At 40.6% G+C, this 9,667-nt stretch overlaps 1 pseudogene; it reads right to left on the reverse strand.

Moving 5' to 3' along the window:
* Nucleotides 1–365: 365 nt before the first annotated feature.
* On the reverse strand, nt 366–8,274 carry LOC101643171 (annotated as a pseudogene).
* Between the last annotated feature and the right edge of the window lie 1,393 nt (nt 8,275–9,667).

Raw genomic sequence — 9,667 nt, forward strand, 5'->3', positions numbered from 1 at the left:
CTGTAAGAATTGTGTTGGGAAACTGTACCCCATTCACCCCGCAGCCAGAACTTGCCCTTCAGACTTCTTTTTGTTCCCCAAACTCAAGAACATTTTAAGTGAACATTATTTGAGTCTCTCAAGGATGCCAAGATGGCAGTTTTGACATGGTATAAATCAAAGAGCACGGAGTTCTTTGAGGAAGACTTAAAGAAATGGAAAATGGGCAAGAGATTTAAGGAAGGCATTTTGCAAAATAAAGGATACGCCAATTGTTTTCTAAAATGATGTAAGAAAAGGCCCTCAATTTCTTTAGTAACCAAGTAAATACAACTGAAAACCACAGGTAAATGCCAGAATAGCTAAAATTAATAATGCTGTCAACTTCAAGGGCGGATGAGGTTGTAGAGCAACAGGAACGCCCAGACATTGTTAATAGGGTAAATTGCTAATAGAAAGATAATGAGATTAACATGTACTTATATCAATGTATGCATTCAAATGGTCACCAATGACCTATGTTTTGTCACAGGGGGCTTTCATGGTAGGTACCATCTAGTTAACAGATAAGGAAAATGGCGCTAGAAGTCAAAGATCATTAAGAAATCTATAAATCAAAGTAGAAGAGTGAGCCCCTAAACCAGTTCTTTTTGACTCTCAAACTTGTGTTCTTTCCATCTTCTCTATAAAAACTTATTTAAAAACTCTTTTCTCGTTAAGTTGGCAAATTTGTAAATAGCACTCTAACTCCATAACTACATTATTCGATGTCCTCTGTTCCTCTAAGAGGCAAGACATTTCAACTTATAAGAAATCCAACTATGGAGGTCTCTATCCAAGCTGCGTTATTTCAAAGTACTGGATTTTACTGAGTGAATATCACTGTGCTGATCTGTTTCATAAAAGGAGCCCTGGTGGTATAGTGGTTATGCATTGGGCTGCTAACCACAGGGTCAGCAGTGCAAAACCACCAGCTGCTCTAAGGTAGAAAGATGAGACTTTCTATTCCCGTGAAAAGGTACAATCTTGGAAACCCACAAATGTATTTCAACCCTGTCTTATAAGGTCGCTATGAGTCAGAATTGATTTGGTGGCAGTGAATTTGTTTTGTTTTTGAATCTGTTTCTACGTTTGTCTCCCGTTATTAGATCCCAATGTTCTTGAGCATAAGCTGTTATCTGTGTGTCCTGTGCTCCCAGTATTTCAACAGAAATGTCCATTGAACAAGCGAGTGACATTTATTCTTGATATCTTGACCCAGAGTAAGAAGTGCCTATTTCAACCCTTTTTCAAAAAGCTTGTAATTATTCTGCTACATCCCAGAAAAATTAGTCAAATTATATTCAGAAATATACGAGATTCTTCTTCATCCTAATAAAATTTGAAATTCCAAATACCAGTGGACTTTAGTTCACACATTACCCACGTTTTATAAAATACATTCAAAAGGAAAGAGTATCTTTACTGAAGGAATATCTTTCTTCTCTTTTGTTTAGATTACTGTTCATCTGTCTTAAACTTCTCCCTCAGAATTATATTGCACATCTGTTCCTGGCAAACAGGGCTAGTTAGATGTCAAGTTTTTTGGAATTTAGTAAGACTTTTATTTTGGCTGTATTTTATTTTAAATAAATCTCTGTTTGAGGAGAGGATGGATCTGACTCAAGTAATCATATTTTTGTTTGTCTCAAATGCATGTGAAAGCTGGACAATAAAGAAAGAGTTGATGCATGTGAATTGTATTGTTGGAGAAGATCGTTGAAAGGACCATGGACGGCTGGAAGAACAGACAAATCTCTTTTGCAAGAAGTAAAGCCAGAATGTTCTTCAGAAGCAAGGATGATTAGATTTTATCAAGACACGCTATCAGAGGGCAGTCCCTGGAGAAGAGCATCATCCTTGCTAAAGTAGTGAAGAAGGAGAAGCCCCTGGACAAGAGGGGTTGATGCCGGGGCTGTCACCAAGCTCTCAAACAGAGCACCAGTGGTGAAAATGGCACCGCGCAGCGCTCCATTCTGTTGTCCGTAAGGGTCTCTCTGAGTTGGGACCAACTTAATGTCTCCTAGCAACAACAACAGCACATCTCTGCTTTATTTAAAAACGGAAAACCTCACACTCACTGCAATGAGTGAGCTTCCAACTCAAAAGAGCCCGTGCGGACAGAGTAGAATTGCCTGTGTGGGTTTCTGAGACTATAAATCCTGCCGGAAGCAGAATGTTTCAACCTTCTCCTATGGAGCAGGAGAAGGGTCTGAACCACCGATTTTATGGCTAACAGCCAAATAGTATTCCCAGACGTGTTCTACTGCCCTCTTAGTGGGGGGGAAAACCTCAGCGCCCCCAGTAATGAAAAACCCTTGTATTGTAGCCCACAATCCAGGATAAAGTGTAGGTACCTGCTTTTTGTGAACCCCATGGATGATTCCTCTGTCCGCAGGGAGCTGAATCTCTCATTGTTACCCTCCGGAGCCCTGGGGGCAGAGTGGAAACACATTGGGCTGTCGACGAAAGCATTCGGTAGTTTGAAGCCACCAGCCGCTGCAAAGGAAAAAGATGAGGATTTCTACTCCAGTAAGGAGTTACAGACTTGGAAACTCACAGGGGAAATTTTATCCTGTCCTACAGAATTGATATGAGTTGGTTTCAACTTGCTGGCAGTTTTTTGGTTAGCCTCTGCTTTATAGAAGACTATATAAGCGTACATCTTACAATATATTAACCGAAAGTACATTCCTGTTGAAAAGTTTCATAAATGATCTAGGGTACATGTAAACAGCTGAATGAGAAAATGTCTAAAAGCTGAGTTGAAAATGAAAACCAAAATTAAAATGTGCTGATTTATTAGGACTTTTTACTTCAGTTTTCAGGAGGACACTATGAAATTTTGAATAATTATGAAGATTGTTTCTTCAGCAACTGCAGCAGAAATTTGCAGTTACCTTGAATCTGTTAGGTCAGAGAAGCAACCACCACCTCAGAGGATAAAAGCTCATCAGTTCTTTCCTGTAACAGGAGATCGCTGTTTTTCAAATCGCTGTTTAATGTTCTTATTCACCTACCTTTTTTCTGGCAAGCTCCATCTTTAATTAATGTGCATCCTTTCCTAGTGAAACTTTAAAAATTTGGATCTTACAATTTCAAAATTCATTATAATTCATGAACAGAACCAAGAATCGCCTCTGGCGTAAGCACACAGAGAGTAGAATGCTTAGCTAAACAATCTGACGCACAGTCAACCAGCAGCTACAGGTTTTGTTACTGAATTTGCATAATTTACACTTCTTGTTCCTTTCACCGAATTTTAGATTGATAATGTTTTTGGCTTTTGTTTCTTTTACTGTTTCCCAGCAAAGCACTGCCCGGGCAGCAGCATGTTTATAAATATGGTGCAGCTTCATACCAGTTAATCAAGAATGTGCATCTTCACATTGTCAAGTGTCTTTGGACCTCCAAGTGTCCAAACAGACATCCTTGCCTGATCCTTCTGGGACCAGTTTTTCAGTGGCGCCAAATACCAGAACTGAGTATTCTACAAATGTTTGCTTTCATATTTGTCTTATTTGTCACGTACACTCTGTACTAGAAGACCTCTGTTCATCTGTATCCATTTATTAGCAACATGCTCCTGTTCAGTAGATAAATCCGTTTGTCTTCACGTCTGTAACTGGCTGAAAATATCCAGGGTGGAGATCACCTCAATGCCATCCATCTGCTCACCAGACTCCAAGGCCACGTGTCCTGGATTCTTCATCTCCCGTAGCTGATGTGGCCACTCCATGCTTCCAAGAACTTACATAATATTAAATCTTAGAACATTTACACGTTGTAAGGGAACATGTACCCACCCACAAGTAATAGCCTTTTTCCTTCTTTCTTTTTTTAACCTCATGGATTGTTTCAGTTGAATTGAAAAAGTCTTCAAGATTTTGTCACAACTGGAATTTGGGGTTTGTGAAAGCAATTGTGAAGGCAGTTTGGAAAATAATGTTAAAATTTTATTTTCTGAGCCTGGGGAAATCAATGAATCTGTGTGTGTGTGTGTGTGTGTGTAGAACAGGGAAAATGTCAGAGCTAGCTTTTAGTCATATTAATCTGACTACTATGTGTAGGTTGAGTTATAGAGAAAAGAGAACAGGGTCATGAAATACAGTTAATTGCTCTAGGGCCAGTCTGAGTGAGAAATTAATAAAATCATGAAAGAAAAATGGCAGTAGAAATGAGTAGGAAGAGGACAATGGTCAATGGAATTGCCAGATCTGAGTAATTGGATGAGAGGAAATGTCGAAGGTAATTGAGATTTCAGGTTACTTGCTACCCACTGTTAAGAGTGATAAAAATGAAACAAAACCCAGGTGCCACTGTGTCCAAATCAACTCACGGTGACCGGAAGTGTGTCAGAGCAGAACAGGTCTCTGTAGGATCTTTATGATGGATTTTTTAAAAGTAGTGTGCCATACTTCTTAATTACCTCTTGATTGACTTGAACTTCCAACATGTCAGATAGCAGCTCAGTACACCACTCAGCGACTTCAAATACTGATATTATTTTAGAAATATGGAGTAATAGAAGACTCCCTATAGTGCAGTTAGAATTCTACTGAAATATCCAACATGAGATACTTACAAACATTACAAGCATATGTCTTCATAAAAAATGTTAAATCTCTTATGGTATATGAAAATGAACGGTATATCTATGTGAGTATATAGTATTAAATGTAATAATTTTGTGGGACTTGTAAATTAATTCACAATAGAAAAGGATTGAGAAAGTGTGGTAGTTATATAATCGGTTGTCAATTTGAGAGGATTAAGAGTGAAGGGGTGGAATTTAGCCTGTCAATAAGGTCGCAGATTGATGACCTCATTTGGAGGCACTAAGGTGATAAATAGCTCTCTGGAGGCAGGATGCAAGCTAACTCTCTGGGAGACATTGCAGCTGACAAGAAACATGGAGCTATGCTAGTGCCCTGAGCTGAAGGAACCATGTGGAGACCCCTGCCAGTGCTGAGATGCTTACAGCACCACTGGATCCACAAGACTTACCACCCACTGGCCTGTGATCTCCCTGTATTTGGCGTCACTTCATGTGTTTTGTGAGTCTGCCGAGGACTTTATAAATTGGTATCAAACATATGGACTAATATAGGACTTAAGGACTTGATCTGGACTGGTCCGGGATATTTTCTCAAATACAATCACTCTTTATATAAAGCTCTCTCTTATACACATGTGAGTGTCTCTGGATTTGTTTCTCTAGTCAACTCAGACTCACACAGGAAGGAAAAGACATAAGGGAGGCACAGTCAAGGACATATGAGAAGATAATTAAAGTATATTATCAGAGAAAGCCAGAGAGGAGTGAGTCAGGCAGAGCTTTATCTTGTATAGGTTTCATTGACCTTCTTGGATATGCAAATCAATGTTCTAAATTAAATTTGGTAAAAATTTGGCCACTATGTTTTCTGGCCCATTCCCATACTTTCCCGTACCATAAATATTGGTCTACTTGATATTGTCCCACAGATCTTTCTGTTCTTCACTTTGGATAATTTCTACTATCCACCTTCAAATTTATCCATTTTTTTGCCATTTTGAGTCTATTGTTGAGCTATTTCACTAAATTTTTCACTCCATTTATATTTTCAACTCTGGGATATATAAAATAATTCTAAAGGGTTGTAGCAGTACATCGACGGGGAGCTGCCAGAAATTAAAGCAAGATTCAAAGGCGGACATGGCATAAGGGATACTGTTGCTCATGTCAGATTGATCTTGATTTTTTTTGAATTTCCTCTTTTTCTTCAATTGCATTTAATTAGCATACATTCCAGCAGTGTTTATGAAAAATAATTTTCAATCAGAGGTAATTAGAACAATTTCTTCATGTTTTGGTTAACCAAGTCTAGAAACAGAAGATGCACAGTTATAATTGTCTAGGCTTAAGCAGATAAAACATGGTACCTCCTGTCATTATCTCTGCTGTTGCTTCTGTGATCAGTCTCCTTTCTACCAAAAGAGAGGAGGAAAAGTTTTGCTTAAGTGAGTAAGATTCCAAGAGGTCAGTTTCACATGGCCTTGGCATGAGCTTAGCCATCTATAAAGCCTGGAGTGGTCCCCAAAACACAGAGAACTTCAGAAACTGCTGGAAGTAGCTGCCGGCCCACAATCAGGCAGAATAACCAATCTTCAGTGACAAAAAAATAGAAAGAGCAAAACAAAGTTCAAGCTTCTAAGACACATACGACAAGTCCAGGAACATGGTCGTACATAATTCGGAAATGTGGCAATTTTCAGAGGACAATGCTGACGTGCGTACCACTCGAGAATAAGAGCACAGGAGTGTTCCTTGACCCGTGAGAAGGGAAGCCCGCATCATAGCATCCCAAATCCCCTTCTTCCGGCGGTCGTTGGCAGTGAAGTTGAAAGCCATTCCAAAGAACCTAAGAGCGTGAAGAGCACTGGATCGACAAAGTTCAAACAAAGAGCCAGGGTATACTCGTGCACGACAGAAGACACAGCAAAGACAGCTAACGTGGCAACAGACTCGAACCTCTTTGTGAAAAGCCAGAGAAAGTCCCTGTAAGCATAGTAATACAGCCAGTCATGGACCACCGCACTCCAGGTCCTGTAGTAGTTGGCATATGCTGTAGAATTCCACCAATCCTTAGAAAACATCCTGTCATCAAACGCAACAACTCAGCGAAGGCATTGTGCCAGCAACGCAAAAAGGCAAAGAAAACCAGGAACATCAGCAGCACCCCTGCTAAAATAGAGTTAAAGCCACGCAGGACCAGGTCGCGAGCGCTGAAGGGCTTCTGCTCCCTGTTCCGGCACCAGGGCAGGCTGAGTCTTTCAAACACGCAGTACACATAAAAAAGCAAACAAAAGTCTGAGCAAACTGGGTAGCAACATAACCCCATCTTACAGTGGGGGTCCTGGGAGAGCTGGCCCGGTAGATGAGGGTAGGAGCAAAGAAGAAGCACAAGTACTGGCCAAATGTGGGTATTGGTACAGTGCTTGATTTCTCCGTAGCAGAATCCAGTACTCCGGGCATATTTTCTCAGATAAATGTATGAGCTTTCATTACAAAACAAGCCTGTTCACTTATAAGAGTGATCCGGGAAGCTGGTGCCGGGGTATATGTTAGCGCAATGTATGCTGGTACAACACCTAAACCTTCAAGCTGGAAGCAAATGAAAAGTGAGCCATAGAAGAGAGTACGGAGCACAGGGTGGGAGCTGGTCTGGTATCTATTGGTTCAAGATACAAAGAGGAAATAAGGAACTCCAAATGTGGATAGGAACATGCCCCACCAGCTCCAAAAAACAGTCGGAAAGTTGCCAAAGAAGTAAAATAGGGGGGAGGAGATGAGCCAGTCAGGGTGCAATGTAACAACGATGAAAAATACAACTTTCCTCTAGTTCCTAAATGTTTCCTCCCCGCTCCCACTACCATGACTCGAATTCGACCTTGCAAGTCTGGCTAGACCAGAGGATGTACACTGGTACAGATAGGAACTGGAAACACAGGGAATCCAGGGCAGATGATCCCTACAGGACCAGTGGTGTGAGTGGCGAAACAGGGAGAGTAGAGGGAGAGTGGGTAGGAAAGAGGGAACCAATTACAAGGAACTATATGTGACCTCCTCCCTGGGGGACGGGCAACAGAAAAGTGGGTGAAGGGAGACGTCGGACAGGGCAAGATATGACAAAATAACAATTTATAAACTATCAAGGGCTCATGAGGGAGGGGGGAGTGGGGAGGTAGGGGGGAAATGAGGACCTAATGCCGGGGTTTAAGTGGAGAGAAAATGTTTTGAGAATGATGAGGGCAATGAATGTGCGAATGTGCTTTACACAATTGATGTGTGTATGGATTGTGATAAGAGTTGTATGAGCCCCTGATAAAATGATTAAAAAAAAAATCTCAATCACATTTAAAAAAAAAGTAAAACAGGAGATTGAACTCAGGCACCAGCCTTCCTTCATCAATGTAATCCACGACCAGTGAGCTGATGATAAAGATAGTGAGGAGGGCAAACAACATGTGACAGATGGTTCTGATGTGGTCCACCTCTAACAGCTCATCTAGCAGAGATCGTCTTATGACAAAAAGTTTTCCTTGTTTGGGAGGCGCCCTCAGCTCTTTAGCTCTCTGGTTCTTCTGTCCTTTGAGAATAGAAAAAGATGTGAGAGTACCACCACCAATATCTATTGATGCTGATTTTTCAATGAGATTGGTCACGAAATCACCAAAGTGAGTGCCAACTTCCTTCATAAAATATGGTTTCAGTTGCTCTGCCTCTGCGGTCAATTATAACTCCTTGGATAGTATGTGTTTTATATCAGGTTGACCATTATTAGCAGTCGCGAGGGGTTCTGTTTTAGGGTTTTTCTTGTCTTCATCTTCTTCAGGTTTTTCAGGGCTGCGCTTGGGTACTGTTAAGAGATACTGTGGCTCATGTCAGATTGATCAGAAAGCAGAGAATACCAAAAAGATGTTTACTTGTGTTTTATAGACTATGCAAAGACTGTTTGGATCATAACAAACTATGGATACCAATGAGAAGAATGGAAATTCCAGAACACCTCATCGTGCTCATCTGGAACTTGAATATGGACCAAGAATATAGTTCAAACAGAAAAAGAAGATAACTGCCAGTTTTAAATCAGGAAAGGTGTGTGTCAGGATTATGCATTTTTACCATACTTATTCAATCTGTATGCTGAACAAATTGGACTATATGCAAAAGAAGTTGGCATCAGAGTTGGAGAAAGGCTTATTAACAACCTGCCATATGCAGGTGACAAAATTTTGCTTGTTGAAAACCAGGAGGACTTGAAGCACTTGCTGATGAAAATTAAAGATGGAAACTTCCAATACGGATTGCAATTTCATGTAAAGAAAACAAAAATCCTTACAATTGGACCAACAGACCACATCATGATAAAAGAAGAAAAGATTGAAGTCAAGGATTTTATTATGCTTGGATCCTCAGATCAAAGCTCATGGAAGCAACAGTCAGGAAATAAAACGGTGTATTATTGCATTGGGCAAATCTGCTGCCAAGACCTGTTTAAAGTCTCTTGAAGAGCAAGAATGTCCCATTGAGGATTCGGGTGTGCCTGGTGCAAGCCATGGTATTCTTGATTCCCTCATATGCATCGAAAGCTGAATGTTGAATAAGGAAGACCGAAGAAGAATCGATGCCTGTGAATTCTGGTGTTGGTGAGGAAGTATGGTGTTGGCACTCCCTTGCATTGCCAGGAGAGCAAACGAATGTGTCTTGAAAGAAGTGCAGTCGGAATGCTCCTTTGAAGTGAGGATGTGAAAAAGAAAGAAAGAAAACTTAAGTGGGCTTGTAGTCTTTAGTAACAAACAAGTTCATCTCAAACAAACAAACAGAAAAAAACAGTGAGCATGACAATACTTTGTCTCATGTACTTTTGACATGTGATAAGGACAGACTAGTCCCTAGAAAATGACATCACACTTGATAAAGTATGTCAGCAAAAAAGAGGCAGACCCTGAAACAGAAGGCTTGACACAGTGGCTGCAGCACTGGGCTGAATGTAGCAACAATCGTAAAGATGGCGCAGGACTGCACAGTGTTCTGTTCTGTTGAACATAGGGTCCCTATGGAGTGCAGCCAGCTCAATGACACCTAACAACAACAGCATGAGAA

This window comes from Echinops telfairi, unplaced genomic scaffold (genome assembly GCF_000313985.2).
Source record: "Echinops telfairi isolate 266 unplaced genomic scaffold, ASM31398v2 ScPeMD7_3533;HRSCAF=4204_0, whole genome shotgun sequence".
In the NCBI taxonomy this organism is placed as follows: Eukaryota; Metazoa; Chordata; class Mammalia; order Afrosoricida; family Tenrecidae; genus Echinops; species Echinops telfairi.